This window comes from Dermacentor variabilis, chromosome 2 (genome assembly GCF_050947875.1).
Source record: "Dermacentor variabilis isolate Ectoservices chromosome 2, ASM5094787v1, whole genome shotgun sequence".
NCBI lineage: Eukaryota > Metazoa > Arthropoda > Arachnida > Ixodida > Ixodidae > Dermacentor > Dermacentor variabilis.
In genome coordinates, this window is record NC_134569.1 from 115,707,389 (window position 1) to 115,724,453 (window position 17,065).

A 17,065-nucleotide genomic window follows, 5' to 3' on the forward strand; every position below is an offset into this window, starting at 1 on the left:
ATGAAATAGAAACCACTATTCAAATTTGCATAACACATAAGTTACGAAGAAAACAAGGGAACCAGTGAGTCAAAAACAAAAACACGTCCGTTAGGAGACCTAAAAGAAAGTTTGGGTTGAAACATTTTCAGCTTGTGCCCTTTAAAGAGTGCATAAAGTAATTGGAGAACTTCTTTTTCTCGACAACCACTGCACCGATTTGGTTTAACAAGAAGGAAAAATCCAGGGACTGTAGCGAGTGGAATTTTTATGAAGGCTGCCAGTATCTGTGAAAAAATATCAATAAAGCGCAATTTCGAGAAAGGACTCAGCTATCAAATTCACATTTTTAACTCAGCAATAGAAACTTTATCACAATTTTGAAAACTGAACCTAATACTACATCCACCGCGAAAACAATTCATGTTTTCTAGATCACTCTAAATCAGGCTATTGATTTGTAATAAGACATGCAAAATCCTCGTCAACATTGTAAAATTGTAATGTGCGCTGTAAGTTTATACTTTAAAGTTATCGTCAAAACACCCTCTAAAAGATTCAGTTTACAGAACTCTGCTATCTGTTTCTGGCCTAGAATTGCCCTTTTGGAAACTGCGCGTTTCAATTTAACATTTTTTTATTCGTCTATATCATATTCAAAATTATCTTCCTAGAGTCACTAGAATGGATCGCTTTACTTAAGGCGCATCCACTTTCGTTGAAATTGGTTCAACGGCTGTCTCACAGATGTACTTGTGAGTTTTGTGTGTAGTTGAAGAGAGATATTGTACTTAGCCGCGAGCTGAAGTGTTCCTCTTTACCCTTTTTGTGGTGATCCAATCTTAGCTGGATGGGTAAAGGAAATAGAAAATAGGTAGCGTAAGCGCCATAATGATTCCTTTGAATGGTTAGGTTTCTTTGCTTGCATGTAAAAAGCTTATATTAAAATATGCTAGAGGGAACGTCGGTTGTCAGGAATGCGGCTGTGAGAAATCACCAACAGAAAGTTATTACTGTTGCAGCCTACCTGATCTGTAATCTATATTGAAACTGTCCCACTATAGAAAATATTACTTTTCAGTGAAACTTTGAGACGGGTTTAATTGAAGGGGCTGAAACCGAAGTGTCTTGAAAGGAATGACAAGCCATTCACAATTTTGTAATTGGCAGACTCGCATAAAATGAATTTTTTTCTTTTCGAGAATAGGAGGCCGGAACACAATAAGTCAACTTGCCGGTAGGGACAAAATACTTCTGCCAAATATTGCTTCGCGCATATAAACTACTACAGAATTGCATTTGGCGGCCCAGGTGGTTAAAAACCGCATCGGCTCACGCCCTCTTCGGACGGCCACGTGTAAACTATTTGCCGGCCTTCTTGTGGGAGCCGGTCGTAGCGCGACGATGTTACAAGTCTCACGCATTCAAGAATGGTCTAGCGCCTTTCTATCCACCAGAAAACAGCAGCTCCTGAATTAAAGCACTGACCTTGTTACCATTCTTGCTTAGCAGATGCTAGGGCGAATTGACCATTATCTCCGTTCTGACATGAATGAAGTTGTGTTGACATGTAAGTGTGGATGCCCTGCATGCGGGGAACCGTAAGTCTCCGTTGATGTTTGAGGATCTCTGTGTATTTTTTTTTTACGTCACCCATCTTACCACAAGGCTCGCCGAACAAATTGAACATCGTTCAGGCATCCCTCCTTTACAATGCACCAGTTTCTTGTCACTGATCTTTCGATGTATTCTTACCATCCTTTATAGGTAAAATAGACGTTCGCTAGAAGGAGAAAGAGACAAACCGATTATCCCTGCACGTACTTAAGTTAGCAACAAGAAACGGTTTCACATCCCTTGAATAATTTTTGGCTGACCTGCAAACTAATGTTTGTGCAATCAACGGTTTATTATTATTCCAATCCTATATGTTGCAGGTCTATGAGTAGTAAAATCAAGTCTAAAGCATCAACATGTAAACTGGTTGGCCACGAAACATGTGAGGCGATTTAGTGCTATTCAGCTTGCCAGCTTCTTGTGCGTGGCCGCTGTCCCTTTGAGATGTTAAATTTTAAGCAATTGCTACTCCAATAATAGGCTGCAATATTTACCGAAATGGGGGAGGCAGTGTTAAGTAACTGCTGCCGAACTGAACCGAGGGCGCATAGATAACGGTATGGTCAAAGCTTTGACCCGTAACTTCATTTTCGAAGACCGAAGCGTCTTAACGATGGCGCGTCATGGTTTATATATTGCACCGCTGAAAATGCAAATGCATTCTATTATTTGGGTTGCGTTTTCTCAACGTTTACCCAAAACAGAAACGTGCCCACCTTTCATCCCTCTGTATTTGTATCAACTTTTTGTGCACTGGCTTGCTAAAGCGCTCAGTTAAAGCGCCGTGTATTCCGAATCTCTGGAACGTGAGTAAGATATTAATCAAAATTCCTAATCTTTTAATCCATTCCCCCCTTTCTTCAGTCTTTCTTGAGACAGAACAGGTACGGAACTTAAACGGCCATGATTAATCGTCGATGCATATGTACTCCGGATAGCATGCTATAGTCATACCAGGACACGGAACAAGCTCCTATGGCGCTCGGCCAGAAAACATGCAAATGTCGGAGGGTCGTTCTCACTAGATTGATCAATGCAAAACAAGAAGGCACAGATGCAAACATACTGGCACAACAAAAAAGGAAACAAAAAAATAGTTTCCTTAGACAAACAAAGCGACACTGTATTGCCGTGATAAAGATGGAGATCACCTGTGAGTGGTGGGGAAAATCAAGCAGAGTTGGCGAGGCATCTGGGCCGTATCGAGTCGTGAGAGTTTAACCTGGTTACCCGGACAGTGCTGCGGCGGCCCCGTGTCAATCCAATTACGAGAGACGACGGCCAGAGATGCGGCGCCGGCCAACTTCCGCCATTTTCTCTCTCTCTCTCTCTTATGTGATGAGCGCCGAGAGGCTTCTGCGAAGCTCATCGGATAGGGTCACTTAAACGTGACTCGAACTGCCAACGAACCGGAAAGAATAAGGAGAAAGAAGTGCCAGAGCCCTCCATTCGGATACGCCGAGCATCGAGCTTTTCACCCTGGTACTAGGGGACTCTTCAGAGCGACGCGGCGGTCGGCAACGCCTAAGCACATTGTCCCTTGCTAAACCGGATGGATTCTTTCCCAGTTGGGCGATAGCGGCGAGAATATTGTACGGAACGAGAAAAGAGGTAGTTAACCAAAGCGCCCAATTTTTATTGATCATATCATCAGAAGCCAACCAACAAGGACGCCAAGGACAACACAGGGGAAATTGCTTGTACTTACTAATTGAAATAAAGAAATAAAAACAATCGAATTGAAAGTGGATGAAAAAACAACTTGCCGTATGCGAGGAACCATCACATGTCTTCGCATTACGCGTACGATGCCCTACCAATCGAGTTACCGCGGCGCAGTCTTCCAGTTCACTTTGTTGAGTATTTATGTGTTACTACTAGAACTAACCCTGGGAAGGCTAGCCAGCGCCACCACTCACAAACCTTGGCAGCGGATGTGGAACATCCTTTCGGCCGCAGGCCACTCAGCGTTCCCATCAAAGAAAGTGGATGTGAAGACGGCGCCGCGGTAGCTTAATCGGCAGAGCATCGCACGCGTATTGCGGGGACGTGGGATTGTCCCCTACCTGCGGCAAGTTGTTTTTTCATCCACTTTCAATACCAATAATTTATAATTTCAATATTTCAATAAGTAAGTACAAGTAACTTCCGCTGTGTTGTCCTTGCTGTTCTTGTTGGCTTATATATATATATATATATATATATATATATATATATATATATATATATATATATATATATAGTCAGTCTGTAAAGAGCGAGTCTGTCAAGTCAAAGTGAAGGTTTCTAGCTTTCTGCACTAGACCTTCCTGCGCATGATTCCTCCACCCTACCACCCTACAACAGCCTCCGCAGGAGCGCTCTACCAGCATCATCCCTACCTCCAAACCCAATTGACAGCCACACTCCACAGGAAAAAGGTCTGGCAGTGTTCCTCCATCGGACCAGTATTCTCTGAGAAACGGTAACCAAGCCGAAGCCGCCAATGCTTCTCAGAATTGACAATTAATTGACTACTTACTACTTCACCCGAGAGTACTTCCAACACAGTCGTTTCCTCAAAACAGAAAAGTCATTCATAAACGTGTCAGATATGAACTTCGCGCGTCCAGGTTGAGTGTATACTTGGCTGCCCTGATTGTACCTAACGGGTTTCTCGTCTTACTTAAACAGCTACCACACAAATGTCAAGCCGCAAAGTTTCAAAATAGAATGACACATTAAGAATGCAATGACACATCGTACGCATTGTTATCGGTCATTATAAATCATCTGTCAAAACGTTATTGAACCGTGAACGAGAGCTGCGCGAAGACTATACGTTGAGCCCTTTCGAATGGGTTCTGTTCGTTGAGTGCGAACAGAAAAAAAGAATTAGAAATACAAGAGAAGTCTAGGAAGCTGCTACGTGATAACGTTGACCCTCTTGTAGCAAAAGTACCAGTCTGTCCAACAATTCAAGCATAGCTAACATTTCGAACGTGGTCTTCTTTGACTCGGAAATGGCTCTGCTTTCTCTAGGTTTGAATTTCTGTCCAGCTACAGGCGTTTATAACGAATGGAAGCTAGCTAATAATTTAGATTACTTCGGGAGAAATATGAAGCTAAGGGAGTTGTTTTATGAGCGATCCGCATCGAATCGTGTCTCTCACAGCCAGCACTCGACCCCGCCCACTCACCGGGATAAATTTCTCGATTAGTATATTTCTGCTGCGCAACGCGATATTCTGCAGGCTTATAGTCAACACGTTTCGTTCAGACAAAGCATGTCCCTACGAACTAAAAGTAATGGAAGGTTTTAGGGAAAAGCTGAAATATTGTTATAAAGCCCGCCGACAAAAGAGAAGCTATAGTCATAATGGACGTGGCTGACTAAGTCAAGGAGACTGAGAGGCAACAATCTAATGACATATTCTACAATCAACTTGACAACTCGATTGACAATTTTAAGAGAATTGTCTCTAACACCATCAAAGGTCTTATAAGAGATGGTAAACTCAGCGAAAATGCAATGAACTCGTTGGTCTCTCTCCATCCACTCCTAGGAAGGTTTTATTTACTACCCAGAATACACAAGACAAATTACCCCGGTTGCCTTGTACTGTCAGGCGTTGAAACGGTCACCGAGCCACTTTCAAGCTATGTAAACAACCTCATTAATCGGATTCCTGCTACTTTTCCTTCGTATATAACGGGCAGCTCCCCCTTTTTAGCCAATATTATTAACCTTGTCATCCCCTATCATCCCTTATAGCTGGTTGCTGGTTAAACTAGATGTTGCCTCCCATTATACTAGCATTCCCCCTGACGACGTCATCCGGTCACTCATTAGGGTTTATAATGACTCATATTTTGGCAAATCTGTTGATAGCTCTATTTTAGCCACCATGCTAAAGCTCATCCTGCATCGTAACAATTTTGAATTTGAAGGTGTACATATTGTACAGGTTAGTGGCACTTCAGGGATGACCAAAATAGGTCCAAGTGTCGCTAATATATTTAGTGGACAACTAGGAAATAAATTTCTGGCAACATGTGAACTAAAATCTTGCTACTATAAACGCTATATTGAAGACCTCTTTCTCTTCTGGTAGCAGAAGAAGCCGGAACGTCTGGCTTCGAGTGCGGGCTTTAAGGCTCATCAATCCATTTAGTATTCGCAACCACACTCATATTTATCTGTTTTCTGGACATCACAGTGTGCTTCTGCAACAACAAACTAACCCACTACAATATATAAGAAACCTACTGACGTCCACCGTTACCTTCATTTTCAAAGCAGCCATGTTACACACAGCAAAACTAGCATACCCCACAGTCAAGCACATCGTTTCAAGAAGTTATGTTTCGAACACTCTGATTTCATTAACAGCTGCGTTAGACTTCGCGATGCCCTGATAATGCAGAAGTATCCCCTCATATTATTTAATAACGCGATTAAGCGCACCGACAAGGTGGACCACAGTGAACTTCTTAGTCTGGATAAGTGGGTTAAGGAACGAGGGCGTAATAACTCAGTTTCAACACAATCTGCATCAATACGAAACGTTAATCTCGCCCTTGAGAAACATAGTAGCAGACTCAGGCAGAGTAATCGGCTTACAGAAGTGTTTCCGGAGCCGTCACAAGCAGTTTACCGACAATGAAAAAAATTGCGCGACATATTAACGTCTTCTAAGGGAAAAAAACTTATTCACATGTATGCTATAATCATTGCAGCAAGTAACAGTGCAAGCTTTGCGCACACATGACGACTTCATAGGGTGTTATGAGCACCGCGACGAACTTTAACCTTAACATAAAAGCCGACTTCGGCTGTGACACGATCAATGTTACCTATATGCTAGAATGCTCAGCATACTAGCTACAATACATTAGACAAACAGAAACAGCCTTTAGATTGCGTTTTAACAATCGTATACTGCATGTCGTCAGGCTTTCTACTTTTTCGTTATCCAAACGTGTCAATATCTCGAGCCAATCTTTTAACCTCCATCATACTTGAATCTGGTTTCAAATAGCACCACGAAAGGGAGGTTCGGGCATCATTTTAATGCATACATTTCCTGCCGTGGCTTCTGAGGTAAATGAAAACCAGAGTACATTAACCTTTTGGTGCGTGATGTAGAGAACCTCATTCTTAGTGTCCGCAGACTAAAAAGCTGGTTTTTCATAGCATCTCTTGTGCTACGTCGCCAGAATAGCTATTCGCACACATGACGCATGCGCGCAGGTTTCCCCCCAAACAATTTTCGGTTTGCCGGTGGGCCATTTTGTTGTGTGTAATTTAGGAAAAGTGATATTTAAGAATTGTTGTTGTCGTATTCTTGTTAAAGCGTATGTACACACCTTTCTTTTTAAGCGTTTTCGTAAACCTTGCTTTTGTTGTATATTCTGCCTTGTTACACTTTTTGCTTTGCAAACCGGTTGTTACAGCCATCTCGTGGTGCATCTTTCTGTATTTTAGAACATTTCACATGTGCCCCGCTGTTTTGTCGGAGGTGGAAGCACCTTACAGCAGAACTCTGTCTACTGTCATGATGTGGTAGCGGATAAGCGCATATATGGGGGCTCGGTGTGCCATGTACAAATTTAAGCAAGATGCATGACCGTTCCCTGTATTCCCTGACGAACCACTGGACCGCGGCTGACATATAGAAAATAAAATATAGCTTTTTCGTACGTGCGTCATCAACCTGTAAGTGGCTATATATATAGGGTGTTTCAGCGAACACTGAAAATTTTTAAATGTTGCCTTTGGCAGACAACTCAATTCTAGTTTATGAGCCGGTCAATTCGAAGCGGTGGCCTCTTCTTGCACAAGAAATTGAAATGAAAAATTAACTAATTAACAAGAAATAACTAATTGACTTTTAAGTAATTTTATTATGACCCATATTGAAGTTTACAAATTCTAGCAGTGGACATCGCAAGGCGGATCCACTTGGAACAAATTTACAGGACGACACCAGTTCTGAGATATAAATTTCCGACCTTTGCGGAGAAACGCATTGGCGTTCCAATTACTTGTGACACATGTACTTAACTTTATCGGGCGACCACGTTTCGCCGCCTAACAAATGTTATCGCTCAGCGCGGGATGCTCCTGCATGCATCCGAAGTTTCTGGAAAGTTATCGATCCTTCTATCCGCTGTCTGTTGTCGCCGAACTTTGTGTTATCTGATTCCACCGCCTGACACGAATAGTGTAGAACTTTGTGGAAGGCACGTGGGTCTAAACGATTAGTCTGGAACATTCGACGACTGCTGTATAAAAGCGGACCCGTTTGACCCGCTGATCAGATTTTCGACGATCGCCGACCGTTTTCACCGCTATCGTTGTGCTATAAGTGTAGCCTGTCTTCTGGGCACAGGTTCGCCCATTAAAAGCTTTGTCGTTCACAGTATTGCTACTGTGTTCTTCAACGTTACAACCACGTGACGTCTGGTTGAGGTGCTTTTTGTTCATGTATCGGACGCCCCCGACAAACCGTGATCCAAGCCCGGACCGCAATGTGAACACCAACGTAGTCCCGGACTATCGAGCAATCCACCGTCTTTAACAGCTGCCCCCCGAGCACGGACTTCTACCTGAAAAGACCAAGAAGATTGTGGCCAAGGCAACCCCAATGGCAGCCCCAGTGCCCCCCATCATGTTGCAGCAGCCCAGGGAACCACCGACGTTCCGCGGTTCCACATTTGAGGACCGGGAAAGCTGGCTGGAAACGTATGAGAGGGCCGCTACGTTTAACAGCTGGGCAAGCGACGACAAGCTGCGACATGTCTGTTTCGCATTGGAGGACGCCGCCAGGACGTGGTTCGAGAATCGAGAAGCCACCTTGACGACGTGGGACCTGTTTCGAAGCGGCATCCTGCAAACACTTACAAGGGTCGTGCGAAAAGAGCGAGCCCAAGCTCTACTGGAGACCAGGGCGCAGCTACCGAAGGAGACGATCGCGATCTTCACTGAGGAAATGACCCGTCTGTTCAGCCACGCCGACCCGGAAATGTCCGAGGAGAAGAAAGTCCGCCTTCTCATGCGTGCTGTGAAGGAAGAACTTTTCGGCGCAATGATACGAAGCCCACCGAAGACCGTGGAAGAGTTCCTTCGCGAGGCCACCAGAATCGAGAAGACACTCGAAATGCGTAATCGGCAATTCAGCCGCCGTACAAACTCTACCCACTACGCAGGAACTCAATCACTGGCCACAGACGATCTGCGCGAGGCCATCAGGGCCATTGTGCGCGAAGAACTGCGCAAGGTCTTGCCTTCGTCGCAGCCTCAGGTGGCCTCGATCGCCGACAACGTGAAAGAAGAGGTGCACCGATCACCTGCAGTTCCCGAGGTCCCACCAGGATCACCGCAGCCCCAGCCGGAAGAGATTACCTACGCCACCGTCGCCCACCGTCAAGGCCCCCCTGCACGACCGCGCCAGGGCCCTTTAACGCCACAATTACGTCGTCCACCGCCGCCACCGTCAGCACGCCCGCCCGTCGCCCAGCGCCGCCACACGAGGAAGGCGAATATTTGGCGCGCTTCTGATCACCGCCTGCTCTGGTACCACTGCGGAGAAGCCGGCCATGTGTACCGCCGATGCCCATACCGGTGAATGGGGCTGCGAGGGTTCGCCGTTAACGCGCCGCGACCACAGATTGGCGAACGACCTCGCGATATCGCCTACTACCTCGCCACCACTCAGTGGAGCGCTCGAGGACCGTCACAATTGCCGTCACCAGGCCGCTACTTGTCGCTGCTGCGCCGACCATACACTCGCCCAGCCCGGGGCCGGTCAGCGAGCCCGTATCCGGAAAACTTAAGGCAGCAACGGATGGAGGTGCGGTTGCTGTTCGCCGAACTGACGAAGATCCTCCGCGGCCGACGAAGACGCCGAAGAAACTACCTCAACTACATAACGACACGCCGCCGTCCCGACGAAGTGTGGAAGCAAAGAATACGACGATGAAAGACGACCTCACGACGTCACATACCAGCCACAGGTCAACGCGACGCAGCCGTGATCCCACGCCAAGACCGAACTGTAATGCAAGAGAAAGGACCACCGACCTTCAGGTGCTTCTCGACGGCCACGCAATCACCGCCTTAGTCGACACAGGGGCTGATTACTCCGTCATGATTGGACACATCGCCGCCCAGTTGAAGAAAGTAAAAACTGCATGGGAAGGCCCTCCAAGTCGGACCGCTGGAGGACACCTCATCTCGCCGACTGGGATCTGCACGGCAAGAATTTCCGTTCATGACCGGACTTACCCTGCCACCTTCGTTATCCTCCAACTGTGTTCACGAGACGTCATTCTCTGCATGGGCTTCCTAAACCAAAACGGCGCAATTATCGACCTGAAATCGAAGTCGATAACGCTGTTGGGCGATGGAGAGATACCGCCGGAGAGCTCTCGTACTCACCATGCCTTAAGAGCGCTCGAAAGTCAAGTCAGCATCCCGCCTCGCTCCAGCATTGTCGTTTCCGTCGGCACCAAAATACCTGCCGACGTACAAGGCGTCATCGAGAGTGACCACCGTCTACTGCTCGAACGTGAAATTTGCGTTGCAAGAGGGATCACTCGACTGCACGGAGGGAAAACTGAAGTGTTGGTGACAAACTTCAGCCAGGAGTTCAAGCACATCAACAAGGGCACGACGATCGCGTACATCGAGGAAATTCTGGAAACCAGTAATGCGTTTGTCCTCTCGTATCAAGGATACAGGAAAGGTATTATTGGCCGCGCCTGACCACCGACGTCGCCCGTTATGTCAGAACATGCCGAGACTGTCAGCGACGCAAGACACCACCCACAAAGCCAGCGGGAATACTACAGCCAATCGAGCCTCCTTGCCGACCATTCCAGCAGATCGGGATGGACTTGTTGGGACCTTTTCCGACGTCAACTACCGGAAATAAGTGGATCGTCGTGGAGAGAGACTACCTCACCCGCTTCGCTGAACTAAAGCACTCCCTATAGGTAGCGCAGCCGAAGTGGCGAAATTATTTGTGGAAAACATGCTGCTGCCACATGGCGCCCCAGAAGTCATCATCACCGACAGAGGAACGGCCTTTACAGCGGCGCTCACCCAAACCATTCTGCAATACAGTCAGACAAGGCACAGGAAGACAACGACCTACCACCCATAGACGAATGGTTACGGATCGCCAGAATAACACCCTCGCCGACATGCTAGCAATGCACGACGACGTCGAACACAAGACCTGGGATGCCGTACTGCTTAATGCTGTACGTAACATTCGCTTACAACACGGTGGTGCAAGAAACAACACAGATCACGCTGTTTAAGCTGGTTTACGGCAGGAACCCGACGACGACGCTCGACGCCATGCTGCCGCACGTCACTGACGAAGAGAATCTTGACATCGCTACCTATCTCCAGCACGCTGACGAAGGCCGACAGCTCGCCCGCCTACCGATCAAGAACCAGCAGAGGACAGACAGCCGACACTACAACCTCCGACGACGCTTTGTCGAGTACCAGACCGGCGACCGTGTTTTGGTATGGACCCCGATACGCCGAGGAGCACTCAGTGAGAAACCACTGCGACTCTATTTCGGACCATACAAGGTCATCCGACGTATTGGCGCACGGGACTATGAGGTCGTGCCAGACTGGATTTCGGTTTCACAGTGGCGCCGCGCACAATCTGAAGTGGTTCATGTCGTGCGCCTTAAACCCTTCTACGGACGCTGACGAACTTCCTTATTTTGTTGTTTTCTTTGCTATGAGTGCTTTGTTTATTATTGTCGTTTGCAGCATCGGGTCGATGCTTTTTAAGAGGGGGTATTGACACGTGTACTTAACTTTGTCGGGTGACCACGTTTCGCCGCCTAACAAATGTTATCGCACAGCGCGGGACGCGCCTGCATGTATCGGAAGTTTCTGGAAAGTTATCGATGCATCTATCCACTGTCTGTTGTCGCCGAACTTTGTGTTATCTGATTTCACCGCTTTACGCGAATGGTGTAGAACTTTGTGGAACGCACGCGGGTCTCAACGATCAGTCTGGAACATTCGACGACTGCTGTATAAAAGCGGACGCGCTTGACCCGCTGATCAGATTTTCGACGATCGCCGACCGTGCTCGCCGCTATCGTTGCACTATAAGTGTAGCCTGTCTTGTAGGCACAGGTTCGCCCAACAAAAGTTAGTTTTGTCGTTCACAGTATTGCTACTGTGTTCTTCACCGTCACCACCACGTGACACTTGTGTGTTTCAGTGCATGAAACGATGTTTTGTGAAAAAATTTACTGGAACGCCAATGCATTTCTCCGCAAAGTTCCAGAATTTATATCTCGAAACTAGTGTCGTCCCGTAAATTTGTTCCAAGTGGATGCGCCTTGCGAAGTCCACTGCTAGAGTTTGTAAATTGCAATATGGGTCATAATATACTTAACTAGAAAGGTAATTGGTTAATTCTTGTTAATTAGTCAATTTTTCATTTCAATTTTTTGAGTAGACAGGCTCATAAACTGAGCTAGGCGGTATTTCTGTTACAGCAGCAACAGTTAAGCGCTCGAAACTGGATTTGTCCTTGTCTGTCCATCTATTTTGTCACGTTGACAACGAGGGGTCCACGACATGTTTTTGTGAGCGCCAAGACGCTTCGTCCTATTGCGCTTCAAGGTTACCATAAGGCAACCATTTTGAAATTACTGTGCCATTCAGAAAGGAAATTAAGTACGTCAGAAGGAACATAAAGTTGCAGCCTACTTATGTAAACAAAACTTTTCTTTCTGTAATATCGCAGGTGTTATAACCACAAATTATATCTATTATAAATTATTATTCTAAACCATTCATTATTTTGCGATTGCACCCCTCCTCTACAACAAGCAGGCCTATACTTCTGGCGTCTTGCCCTTTCCTTCATATCGGGTGAGCGCACTTCTTTTAGTAAAGGCAAGCAAATAAAATATCTTCTCTCTCTCTCTGTGTGTGTGTGTGTGTGTGTCGTTATTACGGCTAGTTTATGGACGTAAATAACACGAGCGCATAGAAAACACGAGCGCGCTTTCACTACAAAGATTTAAGTAAGCAGCGGCGAAATCTCTACTCTTCCCTTATCATATCTGCAAGAGTTATTTCAGTCGCTGATATGATATACAGAGCCCTTGTGGAGAACGGAGTGTTCGTTTATTTCCACAGATATGGGAGATATATAAAAATTTTCGCCTGAAGGCGCAGTGGGTAATACAGTGGCAGAAAGATAGGAGAACAGGATGTGCTCGGACAACGACAACATTGATGATATGTCGCACTTTTGTCATAGGCTGTACAGACCGTACAATAATTGGTTTATAACATTTAGTGTTTAGCGCCTCAGGGCGACAATATAGCGCAGAGATGAAGTGCACAAACGTAAGTACTCCAAGTATTCCAAAATAAATGGTTAAGCGGCTGCCGAAATGCAGAACTCCTGCAGTGCTAGCGAAACGAGTATGAACGTTTATTTATAAGCGTGTGGCAAAACACACGCTTTACGCCAAGTTTGTTACTGGCAACAGATGGCATGATCCCACGGGAAAGCGTGTGACACCTGGAAGGCCATCTAAGTGTGCCTCCGGTTGAAATACGGTGCTCTGTTTTATTTAGCGCCCAAGATGCCTCATGTAGCGGCTTCCTTCGAGGACCTGCACACGAACTTGTGGGTTCCGCACGGAGAAAGCCTCGCTAGGCATTTCGTGCATAATTACGCAGTCATAAGGAGCCATTTTCCTTCTTTGTGCAACTCTGGATGCCTGACTTGCACGTTCGCTGACAAGGCAGGGGCCTTGCTCTCAGTAATGCAGCCACACTTCTCGCGATATTGCGGAAAAAGGCTGCTGCTCCCCGCCAGGCTAACGAATGTGCCCTGTTGCACAAGCCGTCTTGGAAGTAGAAGTCCAGAGAAGAGATACGAGCAATAAGACAGTTGCTGTAGCTGTATTCGGAGAAGCTCCCCATTTCGCAGCCTCATGCAGGTGTAAACAGCCATATTAAGGAGAGTGTGGTTTCTGGAGAGAGCAGACCGCCTTTATATATAATAATGGCCTGCTAAGAGTAGGGGTCGGCCGCAATGGTGGCTCAGATCTAGGAAAAGTTGGCATGTTGTAGCCGTTCTGGAGTAGACGGGGATTTGCACCCTTATAAAAATTTCTAGCAACATTTCTTAGACTTACTTTAGACTATTGTTACTAGAACCTACCAACAGTCAATTGAAGTCCTACCAACTGTCTTTATACATCTTAACAACACTCTAGTAGCACCCTAGAAATATTTGGCCACAACCTCCCAATAGAAACGTGTTCATAGGACGTCTTTAAACTTCCCACCAATTTCATATGAGCATTTGTCTTTATATAAGCTAGTAAGATTTTTTCAAAAGAAGAATGGTCATAGATCTTCTGCCAACTTCGTACCAACAACCTACTAACATTCTTCCAATTGAAGAATGTTTATAAACATTATGCCAACGTCCTACCAATCCCGTATTAGCAGGCCTTCTTTATACACTGTATTAACATTCTTCCAGTTGAAGAATGTTTGTAAACGTTCTACCAACTTCCTACCAATCGCCTATTAACATTTGTCTTTATACACCCTAGTAACATCCTGTCAACAATTGACCACCGTACTTCAATTAAAGCATGTTCATACATGGTCTGTAAACATTTTAGTAACCGTTAATCAGCGCAAGTCTTTAGGCTCTGTAGTGACAATGTGGTAATATTTTACTTACGTGTGATTGTGTTTTACTAGCCCCCTAGTAAAATTTGTCAGTACAATCTAAAAACAGAGAGTTCCGGGCACTCTCTGTAAGGGAGTATCTGCTTGTCCCATATTTCACTCTCTTGTCGAAAGTAGATTGACTCTCTTTGAGAGAGAGAGTAGGTTAACTCCTCCCGACAGTTTTGTTACTCCACCGCAAGGGAGTGCTAGTACTCTTCCGCAGAGTGCTAATACTCTCCCCACAGGGGTAATAGTACTCCCCCAGAACGAATGCATCTACTCCTCCAAGCCGAGTATTTCTACTCCCCCAAACAGAGCGCTTTAACTCCTTCAGAACAGAGTGCTAGCACTCTTCCCAATAGTGTGAAAGCACGATGTAGAGCTATGGTCACGTTTGAAGGGATTCGCAATACTTAAATGTGGGGAATATTTGATTCCTTCATAAGCAGCTGCTGCACTTATGCTTGGTGAATGGGATGTAATCTGTAGTCACCGAGTTAACAAGTAAAACATTTTTTATCTTAAAAAATCAAAATCTTTAATGATCACTCAGAAGACAAACTGAATAATAATTTGAGAAACGTACTGACAAACACATAAAATTGAGTACAACGATGCCCATGAACTTTAGAACACATCTTGAAATAAAACATAAGTATATTCTCTAAAGTTTCATCATTATTACAGTGTAGAAATATGCTTTAATTTCAACAGCATCCTACTTTTTAAAAATGAAGTATACAATGGAAGGTTAAACATCGAACAAACGTGTGCAAACTCACGAAGTATGGACACTATGATCGAAGAGAAATATGCGCCACATTACTCGCCAGTAAACGTATTTCTGGCACAAAACGCGTGCACTTATACGGCAGCGGTTACCAGTTGAGCTGCTAAGCATGGGGCTGGTAATGTAGATAAATTGTGCAAGAAACTTTTTTTGTGTGCCATCTTCTAAGACAGCACCTCAGTTGGTAACGTCCTGTACAGCGTATGGATGTTCCTGACCGAGAGTACAGTGCATTTAGAAATGTGTCGTATATTCTTATGTGAGGTACAGGTCTAGCTAGCTTTGCTTATATTTCCCATAAAGTTGTTCATCTATGGGCTGTGCTCCATTGTTTATAAATGTTCCTTGTCGTTGTTCTGCAGCAATATCCTGCTCGGTTTCAAACCGGTACAGAGGCATATTATATTTCTTATTCGGTTGGCCACACCACGAAAGTAGCTTCCTGGTGTTGTTGGTATTCCATCTGTTAAACTTTCTTACAAATCAATAAAATTAAATTTAGAATGTTTAGTGTAGCAAATGGGTATAAAACTGCAAGGAGCATTGACACTAAAATATTGCGCATCAAATTTCCTGTCATATAGGGCATCTTTTCACTTCCATTAGGGTAAGAATGATATACATCTGAGGAGTATCTTTCATAATTACATGATCAATTATCGTGACTCATTGAATATGCAATCTAACTAAAGTATAGCATGGCTTCAGATGTGAACCAAAAATCAGATGTGATAAATATGATGCATCAAAGTCGACATAAGCATAAGTACAGGCCGGGAAATGTACGAAAAAGAAAAAGAAAGAAGCAAAACATCAATTGAGAATGGCGCCATCCTGTTTCACATATATACCTTCCATGCACGTGCATTCTGCTCGCGACAATGCGTATACTTGCACAAAGCTTTTTTGCTACTGATGAGGTTAAGATGCGCTGAAGTAAGAAAAATTATTGCACTTCACAGAATCTTCGTCTCAAAACAAGTACATGTTTGTCTAGGAAGATTATTACATCGCCTCACTGTGCACTTTAGCTTAAGTCCAGAAGAATAATGTCTAGAGAAGCCATGAAACTAAGGGGCTTTTGCTTGACACTATCTGTTCACATCTGCCAATTCATGAACAAGTCTTCTACTCAGATTCACTCAGTTCTTTGCATTGTATGCATCTCTGCCTCCACTAGAATACTTGTCTCGCAAGTAGATTGGAGAAATCACAATTTAAAATTTTTAAAATAATTTTCAATTCAGAGTGACTCTCCAGCTTCTAAGACGTAATGTTTGCCCCACGGTGTACAGTTAAAGGCTCTCATTGCTCCTTGCTTTCACTTCGGGAGGCACGAGCGGTTCTAATGAACTGGGTTCATGTGCATGCACGTAAACGATGATGACTTCTGAAACATGGGATTCTCTTCCCCCAATGCTTCCCCTTTCTGGAACCTAAAAAGAAGCCATAATTCTAAAATTAGGCGTAAAATATAGGTAGAAAGAAAGACATGAAAATCTGCCTACTTCATGTCAACATTTAAAATACAGAATCAGTGGTTTGTATTTCCACCTTTGCATTCACGTGCTGTTAAATATAGGCTATTAAAGCTGTTAAATGTATGTAAGCACCTAACCAATAATGAGCTGTTGCTTTTTATAGGGAACACAGGCACCGGGCTCATTGCAAGTATACATCATGTCACTAAGCAAATATACAATTTCACTGTACCACTACATTTTTATCACATGGATATATCTGTTGAGAGGCAAGACAAAAAGCAGTCACTTGTCACAAGTAATCAGCATTTTTAAACACATTTCTAACGGTTCAATGACACTTGCTCCTATGTGTTTGTCTCCTGAGAGCATACTTGATTTTACCTTTCCCATCGGAGACATTACAGAAGTATACCATGTTAAGATGACTGCCTAGTGCACATGAGCATTTTCCTCTTGCTG